The sequence below is a fragment of the Bemisia tabaci genome, chromosome 3, assembly GCF_918797505.1.
Source record: "Bemisia tabaci chromosome 3, PGI_BMITA_v3".
NCBI lineage: Eukaryota > Metazoa > Arthropoda > Insecta > Hemiptera > Aleyrodidae > Bemisia > Bemisia tabaci.
In genome coordinates this window covers 28919480-28937932 of record NC_092795.1, presented here as the reverse complement: position 1 = coordinate 28937932, position 18453 = coordinate 28919480, and the positions used below count along the sequence as shown (strand labels likewise).

The following is an 18453-nucleotide window of genomic DNA, read 5'->3' as shown; positions in this document are numbered from 1 at the left end:
AAAGTGACGCTGTTACTATTTTCGCGGAGTGTATTATTATTTTGCACGTAGAATCCTTAAAACTTCTAGCGACTCAGTCGGTCCGTTCGAAGAAACAATGAAAAGTGAAAGACAAGACATTTTGTAAAAAGTTCAAATAAGTTGAACTGTAGATAACTTTAAAAACTAGAGCGCTTGCTGCCTGCAGAACGTTGCCAAAAGTCTTCAATGAACTGAATCCATCCCAATAATTAACCTGTTTTTTTGGAAATGTTTCATGTTGCGTTTTTATCCTGCACAAACGTCCCCGGAACTTAGTGACCACCTTTGGAGAACTTGGGGAGCGCACTGGTGATAGGAGCGCACAGTTGTCTCGCGCGCTGGTTTCGCCGCGGTGCGCTTTCGAGTGGGGGCTATCCCGACCCCCCTCGTCCCCCGTCCCCTGGCGCCGGAGTGAATCAGCCAGAATCAGTCTGCCCGACTCTTAGTCGATCAGTGTGCTCGATCAGTGGTTTTCAGTGGCGCGCCCGTCCGTTCTGCCGGCCAGCATGCTTGTGAAAATAAACAATCCTTTCCAAACATTTTTTCCCTTCAAAATCACTCCAATCGTTCGTTTCGTCTGACCCGAGCTAATCGGAAAGTAGTCATTTAACCCCTACAGTGTAAGTTTTCCACTCTTCATTTTCTCCGCTCCTCCAAAATTTCATCCGCTAGGATCCCAAAATTATCAGCTTGAAAATTTTTCCCTTATTTTTTTCTCTGTTTAATTCACATCAGTTAAAGCTACTTTCTTTCAAAATTTTGGTAAATTTCTACCTTTGGTTCAGTGCTTGTGAATGTTAAAATATCGTTAATTTCTGTGACAGCTACTCGAGGATCTGGTTTGGATAATTCTCTTTGCAGAAGGATTTTGTCGCATCTCTCCTTTTTTTGGGGTAAGTTTTTATTAGTTTATGTTCCCTGTCTCTCTATCTCCTTTCAGAATGCACATTACATGCGAATATCCACTGAGTTTAACATTTTAAAATAATTCGCCATCGTCTGATTTTGGCAAGGTGTCCAAATTTAATGAGCATAAAACGGTTCGAGGCTTTCATGTCATATCAGAATTTTATTGAAATGCTGGATACTTAAGCAAACAGAAAGAAAAAATATATTTCTCTTTACAACCTCCATTGGCATTTTTATATGTATTAAATACATTCCTTTTTGCCGATTCTTCGTGCTGGGATTTCATCGAGTAACATTACCATTATCCCTGCCAAATTGATGTTAGTCTTAAGATATGGATATTAAGCGCAATAGGATTTACAACCAGAGTTGCTTGAAATGAAAGAAACTTAAGAAATTTGATAATTTCCGTGAAATATTTAGTGCAATTTAGTGAGACTGTGAAATTCATGATAAATATGGAATACGATCTGAGGGGCTGGGAATGCAACACGCACACTAAAACATTTTTACAATTCAGAATTTTTTTTTTCACTCGGCTCCAAATGCGAATGTATTTTTCTCGTTTGTGAAGCATGTTTAATGAGCACGAAAAATACGATGCTTCCAAATAACGTTCGTATAGTTTTAATAATTCGTCACCCCTCTGATGCAAGTGCAAGGGCGCCACCAGAGCCTAACTAGAGCCCGAATTATTTGAGCCCTTGCATCAAAAAAGGGATGAATTATTTAAAGCAGGCTAAAAGTCGGTTTGAAACATATATTTCGGAGACGTTTCAAGCAAAACTTAAAAATTGTAAAATTAAGATTTTGGTATTTCGTTTACAACACACTGGAAATAAAACCACATTGGATCTAGAGTCCAGGCTCATGAAAACATTGACAAGAAATAATACTCTTGATGAAATCAGAATTAAGCTTAAATCAAGAGGAAATCTGCTCAAATTAAGAGGCTTGGTTCTTGATTTAAGCTAGATTCTGATTGAATCAAGAGTACTTTTTCTTGTCGATGTTTTTAAGAGTCTGGACTCTAGATCCAATGTGTTTTTTTTCCAGTGCACTTCTAAAGCTCCGATTAATTTACGTCATTGTATGTAGTTTGACAAAAAACGGTTTCGTTTGTTTGTGAATTTCGGAAGTCGTTTCTTCGTCTCGAAGCAGGTGTGCTCACACGCGCGAGCTCGGGAATTTTATGGTCATGGGAGTGGGCGAACGGTCCCACGAATTGGAAGGATTTCTGCCAAACAGAACTATGTGAATTTAGACACGAGCCCTGAGACCCATAAGAATATACGCATAACAGGGCTCACGTCATAATACACATAGTTTCGTTTGGCGGAAATACGTCCAATTGAGTCAGTGAATGTTGGGGCCCTTAGACAATGATTTACAATTATTTTTGCTTAAATTATGCTCGTTCGTGAATGGATTCACGATTAACTTTCTTCGCGCTGATTATGTCATCAAAATCTGAAACTTATATTAAAGGGTTTTGATACTTGAGACCTGAGTTCACTCCATCGCAAAATGCAAATTAGAGCCGAGTATTTGGATCTAAAAGCCCCGTCGCGCTCACTAAAGCTTCATCGCTTCTTCGCAAAATGATCCTTATCGACGAAGTTCTATCTTCCAATGTTATCTACCGTGCAAGGTCATTCGGCACGTTTTCGACCTAATTTCAAAACCGGTCCACTGGGTTGGGGTTAGGGGCTGATTTGACATTTATGCATAGAAGTTTTTGTGACTAGTAGACGTTCACATTTATACCGTGCGAAGGAAAAACTATATATACTAGTATACTCGGTCTATGCAACCAAACTTTTTCTCTAGGTTTGGGTCAGTTTGAAAGCTAGGTTGCCTGGTTGCATGAATCAAGGATGCAGTTCCCAGAACTGAAAGAAGGGTCACTTTAAGCAAATGATGGCGTCTACTCTCCTACCAAGGAAAAACACTGTATGAGCATTTGAATGTTACCAAACTTCCTCCTAGAAAATATTTATTCCAGAAGAAAGTTATGAATATTTCTCCTTGGAATTTAATTCAGACCTTTTAGATCAAATTACGAACAGAATTCTCTTAAAAATTGGCAGAAAAATATTTACGCATTTTCTTGAAAGTGTGTGGTTTTTCAAAAGAAACTTAGTTACGTCTAAAGGCTCAAACGACGTTTGCCTGGCAGTAGGTATATGAAACACCCTGCTCACAGCTCATGACGACACCTTCTCTCTGAGTGCAGTGCGAGGTAAATAAAATTTTGCGACCGCTCGCCCAAGCCTCGGGCTGGTTTTCACGAGTTCTTCCAGCTCGGTAGCAGAATATTCAGGAGGCTGCGCTGCACTGATGGTGGGTGGGTCCAATTAGACTCGAAACGCGTCTACAGTTGCACTTCGGTGGCGTGGCGTGTTTTGCGAAATATCGATTGTTATGCCATTTAAACGTATGGAAAAGGATCGATAATCGGGGTGTTCGCAGCGAACACCTTCATAATCGATTCTTTACCATAGGTTTAATGGCAGAACAATCGGACTGCATTTTGCAATTTGGAACTATAAATTCTGGCTCCTCTGGAAAAACACTTATGTGCATAGGGAAACTAACGGCACATACGTTGTTTTTAAACCGGGCTAGAATTCATAGTTCCAAATTGCAAAATGGTGTCCAATCGATGTATCGCAAAGCACGCCACGTCACTGTTGCCCTCCTGAATCGTTGTAACTAGTATTGCACCAAACAGAGCATCTCTTGGAGGGAAAATTGCGCTCGAACGAGCTTTTACCCTCTGTAATGCGATTTTCAGCTTTATGCTGATTTTAACGCAGGTCGGCAAAAAAATTCCAACCTACTGTCTTTACGACTCGTGTGTCTACCGCAATCAGTATGTGAACTTAATTTAGTTTCTGGAGATTCTACGATGAAAATCCGATTCTGTGACAAGCGGTGGTGACCCATTGTCCGGAACCCGGAAGCGCGGAGACACGGAGTGATGAGCGAGGCCGGGTGTATAATTAGCCGGCGCTGGCGATCGGACGCCGGGCCGGGCCGGTATCCAGGGAGTATGATATAGTGCAATTAGGCGTCGGAGAAAAATTGGAGGAGCCACACCGCCGCCGCAGAAGGAAACGGGGAATTAGCTGGAAGACGAGGCTCCGTGTTTGGGTCCTTTCGTCGCTGTTATTAATCGCGCATTGTTTTCCGCCATCCGAGGAAGGAATAAGTGCCCCGATGCTTCCTCGCTCATTTTTCAAACTTGCGATCGGTCCGGCTGTCATCGGCAGGGAAGTCTCCGCATTGTCCGCTCGCCGTCAATTTTTCCGCAAATTCAACGAAACCGCGGAAGCCGCGGATGTGTCCACGCGGGTAGAACTAGCAGTCGCACTCTGTATCGAGGCTATGGAAGAGATCGGACAAAATTTGGAAACTTGAAACGCATAGAAACGGAGTTAATATAAAATTTTGAGGTTCTAAAAGTAGTTCCACTGGTCTCCGCGTGAAATTTTCTTCCAGAAGCACCCCTTTAAGTTGAAAATATGACGAAACAAGTATCAAAATTTGCAGTTTCAATCAAATATTTCATGTCCGACCTAGAGTACCTGTATAGCGAGAGTATGGACAGATCGCTTCATGGAGGGCTTAGGGCCCAAAAGTGCAGCCACCCTTCTAACCAACTTCGAACGCACAAAATTTCACTGCCAGTCTGCAGATTCCAATTCTAACCATGATGGCCAAGAATGTACAGAAATGAGCGTTCTTCCGCAAAATTGAGTAAATTTATGCAAAAACTGGGTCAAACACGTGCTTAATAAACGGCGGTTCGTAACAATAGTATTAGTAAATCGTTCTGGATAATTGAAATTCATAGGTTGGCTGCATTTCTGGGCCCTAACTTTATTCGCAGAAGCATCGGTGAAGGCCTGATGGATTTTCGGAGTTTCACATCTGTCCATACTCTCGCTATACAGGTACTCTAGTCCGACCTCCCTAATTGACTCAATCCACTGTGCGTCGCCCAGTGAAAGGGATTTTATGAAGAACGAACCAAATAACAATCACCGTCCAACATCTTGACTCATATTCTGCTTTCAAAGTTACGTTCAATAAGAGGATAAATAGGTGATATGGATATAGGATATGGCGATATAGGATATGATGAACGAACCAAATAACAATCACCATCCAACATCTTGACTCTTATTCTGCTTTCAAAGTTACGTTCAATAAGAGGACAAATAGGGATTTAGGAAAATTTGTGTTGTTTATATTGCATCGAGAACTGCGTCACAAGACAGTGCACAATGTAAAAAAAAGTCACAAAAATCTTGTGTTAATAATGGAAGTGAAACGCGAAATAACACAAGCTGTTGGTTGATTTTTTTAGTGTTAGTATTCCCCGCGTCAAATCGACCAAATATTTGTGTTAAGCGACCCAAACCGTAGGTTACTAAGAAAGACATCGGATCATGAAGAGAGTATCCTGCGCCGAACTTATATGTACTCTAGTTTTCCACCCCATACGTAGAGGTCGCAACTTAAGAGTGACTGCCGCACCAGATTATCCCTGATGTGATCCAAAATCGATCCTGATGCCTACTTACTAACTTCTAACGAGGTCGCAGATTTTTAACCCAACATTGTGTTGAGAAACCAAGTCCTTCGGGTTGATCTGACACATAAAAGTAACTTAGAGTAACACGAAACACGGACATTTTTAACTGTGTGTTCATTTTGAAATGAGATCAGTAAAAAGATTGATTAGCACTCTCTACTCTCTCAAATATTCGCTCTTCCAGTTACGTCAGTTGCATCACAGTGAGTGTCCTAGAGCCTCTGTTGTCTCTGTTCCGGCCCCTTTCGGCGATGTAATCATCTCGAATTCATCACCGAAATCAACGCAGGCTGCAAATCCGAGTGCCAAATTTGGACCTGTGAATATTTTAATGTCGCCGGAGTCTCTCGGAGCCATGACGCATAGGTGTCTGTTTTTGGGCACTAACTTTCCAACAGCACCTTTTCTTCCACGCACTCGAAAAAGCCGCTGAAAATGTCACGGCTTCATCAGTAAATATGTCCTCAAAGAATGATGTGCACGAGGATTGTGTACGAAGGATGTTTAGTGCCGTAATTGATAATCTCCTTATGCACTGAAATAAAAAAGGTTAGATGATTTGAACTCGGTAAACCCGAATTGGAGCTGTGCAGCTAACTTGTTGGAGTTGTATCCGGAAATTCTCTCGTAAAAGTGTATTTTTAGAGAAGACTATTTTTTAAAACAAAATATAGACACTAGAAAGAAGGAGAAGAAAAAATATACACCGGTGAAGTAGATATTCTCTCAGCTACCATCCGTTAGCTCCATCTATTCTGAAAAATATGCCTGTTAAATGTCCATATTACATGTCTGTTGTAAAATTGGTTAGGTTTCTCTCCGATTTAAAAAAAATACGCGTTCATTTGGATCGCGAACCTTACCGTAGTTTGTTCATATTCGATGTGTTCAGTTCAGAAGGATTAAAAAAAATGCGAACGACCAATCAGACAGGAAGCCACTAACAATATGATTCCCGACTAAATTATGCAAAAACGGTCTGTACTCACCCATAAAATTTTTCTTGCATGAGAATCAGGAGGCTGGTCGCTGAATTTTCAGTCATGATTTGCATTCAAGTCCGGGGAACTCCACGGAAATGCCTCCAAAGCAACCCATGCAAACGTCTCGAAAATCAAAATTCCGCTCGCTCATAAAACCAGTCCATTGAGTGCGAATTCTCTTGAGATATTAACGCACTCTATCTCGTCCCCGTCATTGCCGAGTTCACATGAACGTACTCTTCACTCAGGTTCTCTCACCCGTAAATCATATTGACCTCCTCGCGAATTGACGCCAATGTTTCATAACCGATTATCCCGCTCACAAATATTTTCACGCAATATTCTGATTTCATGGTCATTAATAATGATTTCATTACGACTCATATTTCAACCATGACTAAGGCTGGGGGTTGGGTTTCCCGACCATCCTCTCCCTTGGAAAATATCCCCGCGTGCTACTTAGTCCTCTCCTAGCTCAAAACTTGGTTGTCAAGTCAATGGTCTCCACGGTATAATGGAATCAGTTTTTTGCATAATAGCATTGCATTATTCTAACGCATTGAATTTATCTATAGATTTTTTTTATTTATACCATACAATTGTAAGCATTCCTCATTAGATCTGTACTTTTTTTGTTTACTTCATTTTTTTACCATTACTTTCTGAATTTGACCCTCATTCTGCCGTTCAAAGCAAAACCGCCACAACTCTATTTTAGATTTTTTCAATTTTTTTTTTTACAAGATGTTGTATCGTAGAACAAACGCAGAACATCATTAGCCCTTATAACTTGAGTGTATTTTCCTAAGGAAATAAACTATTCTCGAAATGATTGTGTCATACTGCTGAGAAGCCAAACTGAAAAAAATGAAGCGTTATGGTAATTAGTATTTTTTGGAACAGAATAGAATAGTACTATTTATAGTTTATATCGGTGTGATTGGAGTTGAGCGTTTTGGTATGGGCGGCAGCATTCCGCTCTCAGTAATTATGTTTTGTTTATCAGTATGAACATCTGTATTTTATTCTTGATTTTGAAGTGCCTCTTTGTAGCATTATTTATAAAAACCGTCTGGTCCTTTCAGGTTCGATTCTTGTTTAATTTCGCCTTTTGTTCTGCCATTGCTTTGATGGCAGCAGACACTATTTGTTCTATTTCTTCGGTACAAGAATCTTCACTAAGTTCTTTGAATGCATCCGCGAGGACCTTCCCCCATACATCACGATGGTGAGGTGTTTGAGGTACCTCAAATGAGGTGTTTCCACCATCATCATAATTGTATTGCTTTCTGGGGAACATAACCATTAACAATAACACGTGCTTCCTGTCACGGCAACGTCCGAGTTGGGTCCCGTGTCGGTGATTGGATAACCGAGTTGGGTCCCGGTGGACTTTGCTCCCGATCGAGTTCGGTCCCAATGGACCTTGGTCACTCCTAACGTTAAAGGAAGATATTAGTAAATTCGGCAACCGTGCCTCGCTATGGAATCGCCGAGAAGCAACACAATCTTTTTTCTTTTTAATCCTTTATTTTTCTTTTATAGAAAAAACAATATATTTGTTCCTATTCATGTTTATAAATCAGGGAAACAAGGAACGGTCACGTTTTGTGACCTAGTCAGTACAAATAAAACAATCTAAAAATGACATAATTTTCCGTGGAGGCTCACAGATATGTGCATCGTCAGTGGCTCGAATCTTCACTCCGTTACTGAATTTTTCTCTACGCAGGTCAGAGTCACTTTTCTCAACGTGATTATGGTCTGATGGCTCCCCGAGGAGGTTTTTAAACTCGTCCAACTTTAAGTAACTTTTACATTTACTATTTGCACAGCACCACCGCTCAATGTTTTGTGGACTTTGTGCATTTTTTATGGAAACGGAATTTATAATTGTTAATCACTAATAACTGTTTCCCTTTTGAACTGAACATATTAATTACAGATTAATTTCAATAATCGGCCCGCAGTTATCATTGTAGCGCGGATGATTTACCAACAATTTTTTTTTTGTAGATTTGACCAAATCGGGCTGTGATGTGAATGTGAAAATTCTTTTTTTCATTGAAAATTTGCTCAATCGCTCGTCGGTATAAAATGAACAGTCTTCGGTGCTTTGGAAAGTTTTCAATGAACTTACAACTTCATGATACAAAAAATCGATTCAAGTTGTTTCGACTCAACGACTTTACGTTAAAAACTAAGATTCGGGTGATGAACTGCCAGCTACTGTCTGATTTCATGCTCCAGCCGTTTGTGATGAGCACAAGTCCACTAACCGTAGAGCGATTACAAGATTTACCCTGGAAACATGTTTTTTTGTAACTCTCCATGTTACGCGTTGCACGCTATGATTTGTGCTTTCATCTAAGCTGAGGTTAAGACTGTACGTGACCAAGTGATTGAATCACAACAATTCCTTCCTTATGTAAAATTCCCGTCATATTGGAGTTACTTTTAATAAATAATACTCTGGAATATTAAAGGTTAGAGAAGTTTATTTCATTACTATTAATAGACCGAGTTTAGCAAAAAAAAAGTCAAGTGTACGTACGTGGGAACATGAGTCAAAGCATTTATTCGGATACGAGAGTCTAAAGCGGGAATTCCGCCTATGAACTAAGCCGAAAAAGTCGGTGCTTTTCTGCTTAACTTGGTGCTAAAGTACCTACCTGTGTGCAAGGCAGTCAACCGACTGATAATCTTGACAAATATTTTAAATCTTGATCAGCCAAGATGACGGATTCATCAAGATCTTTGAGACTATGCATAAAGAACGCCAGATGTTTTCCCCGATTTTTTGAGCGCCCCCCTCCCCCCTCCAATTGTCAGACTCCTCTAGGTATCCATAAATTAAGCCCGCTTTACCGTACCTCCTCCCCCTTTCATTCTGAGGAAAAATTTAAAAATTAGTTCATTTATTTTTCTCTCTCCTTCTCTTTTGCTTCTCAAATTTTCAGATTACAAGCGTCGGGTAGGGTCGAATCCTCCTCCATCTTTGACAGGCATTTCTATACTGCCGTGCTAAGGATAAACGCCGCATGAACATTCGAGAGTTGCCAAATTTCACTTGATTAAACATACATTTTTGACGACATTCATGCATATTAATCCTTGAAATTTTTAGATATTTTAAATTAAATTGCGCGCAAAATTGTCTGAAAATTTTGGGAAAGAACATTCACAATTTTCCTGATAAATTTGGTCTTTATCGAAGGAAACTTGGCAACGTCTGAAGGCTCATACGGCGTTCTTCCTTAGCACGACAGTCTACCTCACTCTCCTCGAGTGCTTAATGTAAAATCTGCCCGCCTTCTCGTGGACGTGTTTTTACTTACGGACGTTATTTATCCGGACGGATTAAAAATATGAAAAGTTAATCCCCAACTGGGAACTGGACTAAAATATCATACGTGGGATGCGGACAAGTCATGCCACCCACATCATGAGATAAAAACAGTCGACAAATGCCCTGTCAACTATGTTGATTCGCGCAGTTTTTACCTCGCACGGCGGAATGCGCTTGCTATACCGCAGTTTTGAACATTGTAAAGATTGCTTCGCAACTTGACAATATTAAGCATTCAATTTCATTACATCTCCGAGTACATTGAGCTCTGAATAACTATGCTAATATCAAACATTGTCAAAGTTGTCCAAATTTACGTCAAATTCTTAAATATTCATGTAATTTCACTTATTTAATTCGAGAAATTCTGACAATACTGTAAAATGTGATGTTGATTCATGATAAGTTACTGGTATCGAGCAAAGTCGGAATATAATCCAGAATATCTGCGAGCGTCCAATTAATTTTAATGAAAATTCAATCAAATTTTTCGTCTTTAATGATTCATTGCTCGCAAAATGTGAAATCAAATAGAATCAGATGAAATTTTGATCAATAGTTAATCGCAATTTCATCTAACAAAACTGTATAAAATGACTGGAATCTGATGAATTCGTACAACACCCCTCCATGGCCTGGAATCCTTAAGTCAATATTTTGAGTTTTGCGGACGATTTTATATAAAATGCTTGGTCAAATGGATGTTGTACAATGTTGGATCAATTTGGATCGAATAGAATTTTTCTCAAATTTATCGCATGATGCTCAGTGGAAAAACTTTTGATAATCTAAGGAATTCTTCAAATACTCGTCCACGCTAAGGAATCGATGTCTCCGTTTTGAAGTTACCGAGCGGTCACGTATTAAATGCTTGGTCAAATGAGTTTTGTAGAGTTTCAGGTGAAATTTCGATCCCGTTTTGATCCAGTTTATTAAACTGCAGGAACGTGCAGTCTGCTAAAGTTAAATCAAAAATCAAAATAATAAAAAAATGTGGTATAAAACGGTTAAAATTTAATGAATCAGTAGAAAACGCCTCTGTGCTCTGGAACGAACTACTCAATTTTAAATTTCGTAAGTTCTGCTCCAGATTCCGAATTCAATGTTGTCGCATTGTGCGGAAACGCACAGTCACAACCGGATCCCTCATTTCGGCAAGCGCGCCCCTCAGGCCGAAAGTGAGCGCTACAATTTCAGTAGGCGGCGTTTCTCTGAAAAACGAAACCTGCGTGATAGGAAACCTCTCTTTTCTGGAATTGAAGCTAATATCCTTGCTCAAGGTCGTAAAGCGAGTTGGCGTGACAGGATTTAGATTTTCGGCGAGCCGCGTCCGCGGGAGGCCAAGACGAACCATAAAACGACGATAAATCATCCCACCACGCTCAGCGGCGTGTTGCGCCTCGCGATGAATCGAATGATCCGTCATTTAAACCTGTACAAAAAGATCGATTGTCAGGGTTTATCTAACTTATCGATTCTTTTACATAGTTCCAAGTGGGGAAATTTCGATTCTCGATCATTTATCACGTTCAGCCGCCGAGACGAACTGTGTTTACACACGAGGCTCCCGTCGTAGATACGCGGTTTTAACTGCCATTTTCTCCTTTCGCCCGGAGATGCTGGGAGTCCGGAAGGCAAAGCCGATTCCAGGAGCGGCGGACTGCTGTAAATCAACGCGATTTATCGCCCTGGAACTTTCGCGTATCAAGTTCTGCGCGCTATCCCCGCGGTCACTTTTTGTTTCATCTTAAGGACGAAAGGCGGGCGTATACTTTGATCGGGCGATGTAAAGCAAAGTAAAGATCTATCTTCGCGGGAATAAAACAGAAAAACAACAACATGAACAATCTTTTGTCAATGTAACAACTTTATGGATTTCAAAGTAAGGAGACAGAAGATCCACAATCTTGATTCTTTTATCTGAAGAGTAGGAATTCGCCAGCCTGATTGGCCCAGTAGTAGCGAATCTGACTTAAGGTCGATAGGTCCCAGGGACAAGTCCCGTTATTGGCGTGCACTGAGAAAAAGCTATGGCTTACAAACCAATCAGTGGTTCATATGGAAACCACTAATAGTAGTAAAGGCAACATGTAATAATAGCACATATACCGTAAAGATGGTATATATACCTTAGAACGGTTCACAGACTGAGAATAATTATTCATTTACGACTGTTAGTGGTGCTCCATATGGACCGCACCAATTGGTTCATAAAGCCAAAGATTTTTCTCCGTGTGGTCCTGTTGAAACAGATTCTACCCGGCTTTCATTAATCCCTGCTCCCCTTAATTGTTAGAGCCTAACACAAAGCGGAGCGGCGGCGCACTGGCGCCTACAAACCTAACAGGGATACTTCACGCATTGCGCAATGCGTGAAGTATCCCTGTTAGGTTTGTAGGCGCCAATGCGCGTTCCGCGTTGGCTGCCCGCCCGCCGCGCCGCGCCGCACGGTGGATCGAGTCAATGGGAGGGGTCGGTCATCGCGCATCACGCGTCTTATTTTCTCTGATTACGGAGATTTCCCACCCTTAGAATAGAGCAAATTACACTCATCTAATGTATTTTTCGTCGTAGATTCCATTTTTGATCATTTTTCAGCCGAATAACGAGTTTTAATACGAGTTTGACACACTTTTTCATGACTATTGAAATTGGGATCCTTGATAGCTGTTTTTTCACGTTACTTTCGGCGAATGGGACCGTAAGCATCTTACATAAAGAATAATTTTGCAGAACTTGACTCAAGGACATTACTTGAGGAGTGAGGGAGGGCGGCTTTACAGCCCCTCACACGAAGGTTGCCATATTTCTTTCAATTTCTGATAACATCGTTTTTTGTTCATGTTAATTGGTTTCTCGCAATTGCATACTGACACATATACGGAACATTCTGATAATGTTCATTTTTCTTCTCTTTTCCTCCAGCCAGTCAATAGACGTTTTCATTTTTATGAACTCTCTACTCTTTCAGTTATTCAACAAATATGCATATTTCAAAAAAATAGATCAATATATTAAAGAAATAAAAAAGAGATGTATATACTGTAGCTTCTTTTTATCGAGTCATCCTAGAAGATTATTATAGGTACTTATCACCAGATAAAAAAAATTGAATGTGCAGAGAAAAAAAAAAATTATATCATCTTCCATTATTTCGTTTTGTTCCTCGATGTTTGGAGTGAAGTTTGAAACATATTTATTGAATAAATATTAAAATAAGAGGAAATTTATTTTTCATGCAAGTTCTGATCCCTTGAAGAACCTCTGAGAAGGACTATTGTCTCTTGAAGAAATTTCTTGTATTTCTTCTTTTTCAACCCACAACCAATTTTTACTTTCTCGCTACCCTAGGGTAGAGAAAGTATTGTCATCCTCCAAGGGGGGGGGGGGAGTTGAAATTTTATTTGTATGGAGCTCATGAAAGAGTTCTAGGTATGTTGAAGACATTTTGCAAGAAACGGGACGTGTGAAATATACAATGCGCAAAACATACACCTTAAACTTTATCGCACAGTATAACGCTGATCGAATCAACTTCAAAGACTAACAGAAGGTTAATGTCTCGTCCAAAAATATCAACAAATAAGCCAAAATCAGTAATCAGTAGAAAAATTATCGAGATTGAAGGATATCGTGTGATGCACGATTTTATTGATGACAATAGAGCAAGATCGGATTCCCAGCAGGCGCGACTTCCTATCATTCAAATGGACCGTTTTCGCAGATTAGCGGATATTAGCGGCTAATTATTACATAATATCATTCCTGATAGTGTACAGGAGGCAACCCAACAAAGGATTTTGCGGACACTTGTGGACATTTTTTTATCGAGCTATTTTAACATTTTTTTGGGCGTTTTTTTTAAAGCAAGCTTTGGAGGTGGTTTTGGTCCTCCTAAAAATATGCCAATGCACATTAATGATATACCAAAATGTTCCTTAAAGGGAGGAGAATAAGCATGTTTAATTGAAATTTTGATTTATCTGCCACAGAACTCATGCAAAAGCGAAATAAAACCTTGAGAATTAGACGGCAAATTTGATACCACCTGCAATGTCAGCTTTAGGCAACCCGCATGTCAAAGCGGAAGGGTTCAAAGATCCTAGAACCGTGGATACATTCATTTTGGAAGCTTAACTACTAGAAAACCAAGAAAAAATATTTAAAATCAGACTTTTTTTTTCGTCGCCCATGACCGACCTCTACCATTGACTCGATCCACCGTGCGCCGCAGCGTACCACGGCGCTTGAAGCAACTATTTCACACCACAGGTATTGCACAGTATCGTACGAAATTGAAGGCACTCCAACATATTAGGAATGGCAGGCATCCTTCAAAAGTACGGAGCTTTCCTCGCAAAATAAATCAAGATACCTACTACGGCCCAAAAAGAGAGCGGTAGTCCAAAAACTCACTAAGTCCTAGCATTCGTAATTAGTAACGTTTAGAATGCACTTTATCGTCAGGCTGTTGCTTAATCGCCATCGGCTGTAAAGCGCTATAAGAAATTGTATTGCCGGCTGTAGAAGCTATTGGAAATCTTACAGTCGGCTGTAGGTCTATGGTATTTTGGAACACAGATTCCACTGCCAATTTTTACCAGGGAAATATGATTTCTGTCCATCGTGCGACGGCGCGCGTAGTTTGCAGTGGATGCGTGGAATTTTATCGGCGAGGAAGTTAATCAAAGCGGTAACTCAGTGCTCAAAAACAATCAGTGTGCCGAGCCGATTTCCATTCAAGCCGAAGGTGCCAATTTTTGAAGCGAACGGGGCATAACGCGCAAGCGAGTGGCTAGCTTTTAATGTAATCGAAATATTTCATGGAAGTAATACCGATCTGCGATCGTAAAGACAACCCTGACCATCCAAAATCTCTAATTAAGATCTGAAATCAAATGCAAGTGGTGGAATCGGAGAACTTTCATTTTAGGGCCTCAAAATAACAATCGAAGCGACTTCATCGGGCGAGGCTTAAGTTCGGGGGTCAACCCTACTTTTCATTTAAAAATCGTTGATAAGCACTCCTTTGAGTCTACGTTTTGTGCCTTTAAAGATAACTAATGCTTGTTGGAAGGTGTAAGCATTTGGCAAGGCGAGTTTTTGCAAATTTGTTTACATTTAGCCAAATCAATACTACTATAGATGCAGCCCACACTTCAAGAGGGAAAGAGCAGAACATAATAGCTGAAATGGATAGACAAAGGGATAGACGAAGAAGAGAAAAGGGAAATGGAGCGATCCTATTGGTTGAAACGGGTGGTTGGTATAAACTAAGGGAGAAAATGATAGACTAACTGGGTCGTGAGTTGCAGTTAGTTTGTCTGTTCCTTACCTCCTTTGTCCATTGCATCGATAGGGGATCGCTCCGTTTTCGCTTTGTCTATCGCTTTGTCTATCAATTTCAGTAATCAGGCCGCAAAGCGAACCCGCGAGCCCAGAGCTGGGGCTGGAAGAGCGGGAAGCCGAGTGTTATGCATGCATTATGCAACGCTGGGCCCGACGGTCAAGCAGGAGTAACACTCCACGATCCACTAGACCGCGGTCGCGGAATCAATCACAATCTTCGATAATCACACCGTCCGCTGGATAAGACACACACCTCTCGCTACTCACTACGGCTACGAGTCATGCTTCCAGGGTCCCCACTTCTCGCCACCAAGCCAAGCCGGCCGCTACCCGCTACCATTAGCGCTTTTTCTACGATCTGAATAGAGCTACACTGGTTGATACCCAACGGTATCATACTGTTCATTTCATATGCTCTTGCGGGAACATTTTACGGGAAGGCTTTTCTGGCTGAGCGGAAAGACGCACTTTGATTATGGTCGTGCAAAAACTTCGGCAGTCAGCATCGCTATCGATGACGTTTCTTTGAAGCTCTATTCTGATCGCGTAAAAGACGCTAATGGTCCCTTTGAGATTCTTTTTTGCCTAATTACTCTGAGTGGAAAGAAGGTCAGGAAATTACTTTTTTAAACGCAGAATGTAGGCAGTTAAAATCATGCATCCTGATAACTTAACGCTCATGATTCATTCCGATATGATGTTATCCAAGTCCTGTTTGGGTACTAACCCTAGATTCAGATCGTAGGATTCCTGACTGTCAGATGAGTATGCATTAGAAATACGAAGAAGAAGAAGAGGCGGAAAAAGAATTGGATGAATGGAAGAATAAAGGGGAAGAAGAAGAATGTTTATTACAGAAAAAAGGAGGGGACCTTCCCTAGTTTACCCTTTCCCTAGTTTCGCCGAGCGAAATTATCAACAAAGTTACGATGTACACAATACCGAATGGATTAATCGCTCAACACAGTGTTGAACAGGGCCGAATTAAGGGGTGGCCACATGGGCCGCGGCCCATGGCGGCAAATTTTGCAATCTTTTTGAATGTAGGTATCAAAAAATGAGAGAAAACAATCGGATGCAGAAAATAAATTACAAACGAGAAAAGGCGACAAAATCTCTCAATTTCCTGAGATTAAAAGTATAGTAATTTCTAATTTTGTCGTCTTTCGGTGATACAAGAGACAACACCTTTAATTAGTCGAGTTGAGAAAGAAACCAAACACGCAATTTGACCTGGAACGGAGCGGCGCGGCCGTCGGCATGAAACACATAGTGCCCACAAGACTGCATGAATACTTCACGCATTGCGTCAAACACACTGCGGGCAAGCAGCAGTCGGCTTGAAACGCATAGCGCCTACAAGACCACATGAATACTTCACGCATTGCGCCAAACAGTGTGGTCAGCAGCGGTCGGCGCGTGAAACGCATAGCCCCTACAAGACTGCATGAATACCTCACGCATTGCGCCAACACAGTGCGGTCGGCGCGGTGGTGGAAGTTAAAATTTCTAAGCACATTTATGTTTGTTCTTTCATAATTTTTTCGTTCTTTTTTATAAATGGAAGGCCTTGTCCAAACAGAGATGAGTTTACGGAACTGAATTTTTGTTAGTGTTGACAGGGCTTTTACAAAAAATGTGCCTAACACGAGTAAACCGCGTCTTATACGAAATACACCCCTCCCCCGCCACCGGCACGTTCACTTGATGGTTTTTATAGATCGTACTCGACAGATCACACAGGTGATATTATATTGATATCGATTGGCTCAATATGCAACCACAGCCTCAGAAGTCAATTTAGAAATCTGAGGTAACCGGTCTTATGTGATCGAATTTTTATTCTCTCGAGTACCAAATGGTAATGAAAAGTGAAATTGTTTGGAATTTTCTCATTTTCAGCTTTTCCAAATTAAATCCTAAAATTTTGGTCGAGGTTATGTTCTATTGTTTTGAACCAAACAAACCACTGTCGAATATGATCTATTATTGATGTTTCAAAACAAATGAGGAGGGGGCGGAAAAATACAGGCGGCCCATGGGCGGCATGTAGATAAATCCGGCTCTGGTGTTGAACATCCATCTAATGTGTAGGTCAACAGTTCAGTAATGGGGCCCCAAAAGTTAAAGCTTTCTACGATTGCCAAGCTACTAGAAGCGATTCTCCTTTGTTGTCTCTGGTTTATTTTTTTAAGTTGACGAGAACAGTAAATCTGACTGTTATCCATTAGTAAGTTTTCACTTTTTACTTTTTCAGAGTGATTAAAATAAAAGAGGTACCCCATGATTTTCGTTGAGAACAAACCGAACTGATCTGTGTTCCTGGGCACCTACCGTGTCACACAACGAAACAGAATAAAATATTCGTCCAGCCCTACTCTTACCGTGCCGTTTACCGTTTTTACCGGTCAGGCACGCTCATGGGCGGTGACCTCCGGCTAACACTGTTGTAACGCAGAACGTTATCTAATTTAAAAATGAATGACGGACGTGGATTCCTCTCCGGCGGAGAACCGGCAACTGCGCAAGACACGGCGGCAACTCAGAAATTACTTTCAGTTTCGTCTGAGGAACACGTATTTCAAAAAACTGGAGCGGCACAAACGCGCCAAAGTGGTCGCGTAGATGCCGATTTTGGCGGGAACACTTGACATTCCTTCCTAAGGTGGTTCTTCAGCACCTCGGGAAGAGAGTCAATACTCCATCGATGAATCGATAATTTCTGGATATGAGAGGAATGTTTAAGAAGTTCCGAGCATTCCATCCGTATGACAGGTGGTTGTGCACACGATTCAACCAAAAAGTACCAACTTTGAAATAACTCCGTAAGGATGCCCCGAGTGAATATCGCAAATCGTTTTGCCTCTAGATTCGCGATTTTCACTTAGGATGGACTTTTAGATCTATTTCAAAATGTTCCTTTGTCAAATTGTATGTTAAATACCTGACGTACTACAGTGTGATGTGATGCTCAGAAATTCGGGAGGCATGCCCTCAAATCCAGAAATTATCAATGCATCGATCGACTATTGAATTGTTCTTCCAAGTGCTGAAGAACCATCTTAATAGAGGCGAAAACACATGGAGAAAAAAAACCTCAAGTATCGAACCGACAAGTTCAGTGTGCTTTTATCGGTTTTAAAGACCAAGCTTTCAGTCGTGTGGGCCTACCCCTTCGCTGACCAAACTGAGCTTACGGTTCGGAGCTTAAGGGTTTTACGAAGTGAGGTCCGGGTTTT

The 18453-nt window shown here is 40.9% G+C and overlaps 1 protein-coding gene across 1 annotated transcript in view; it reads left to right on the top strand.

The window, feature by feature from the left end:
- The first annotated feature begins 476 nt into the window (after positions 1-476).
- LOC109031143 (alpha-N-acetylgalactosaminidase) overlaps positions 477-18453 on the top strand; it is a 95690-nt gene continuing 77713 nt past the window's right edge. Inside the window, exons 1-2 of the mRNA XM_019042490.2 lie at positions 477-641; positions 846-914. The gene's annotated coding sequence lies outside the window, so the exon portion shown is untranslated. The remainder of the gene's footprint in view (positions 642-845; positions 915-18453) is intronic.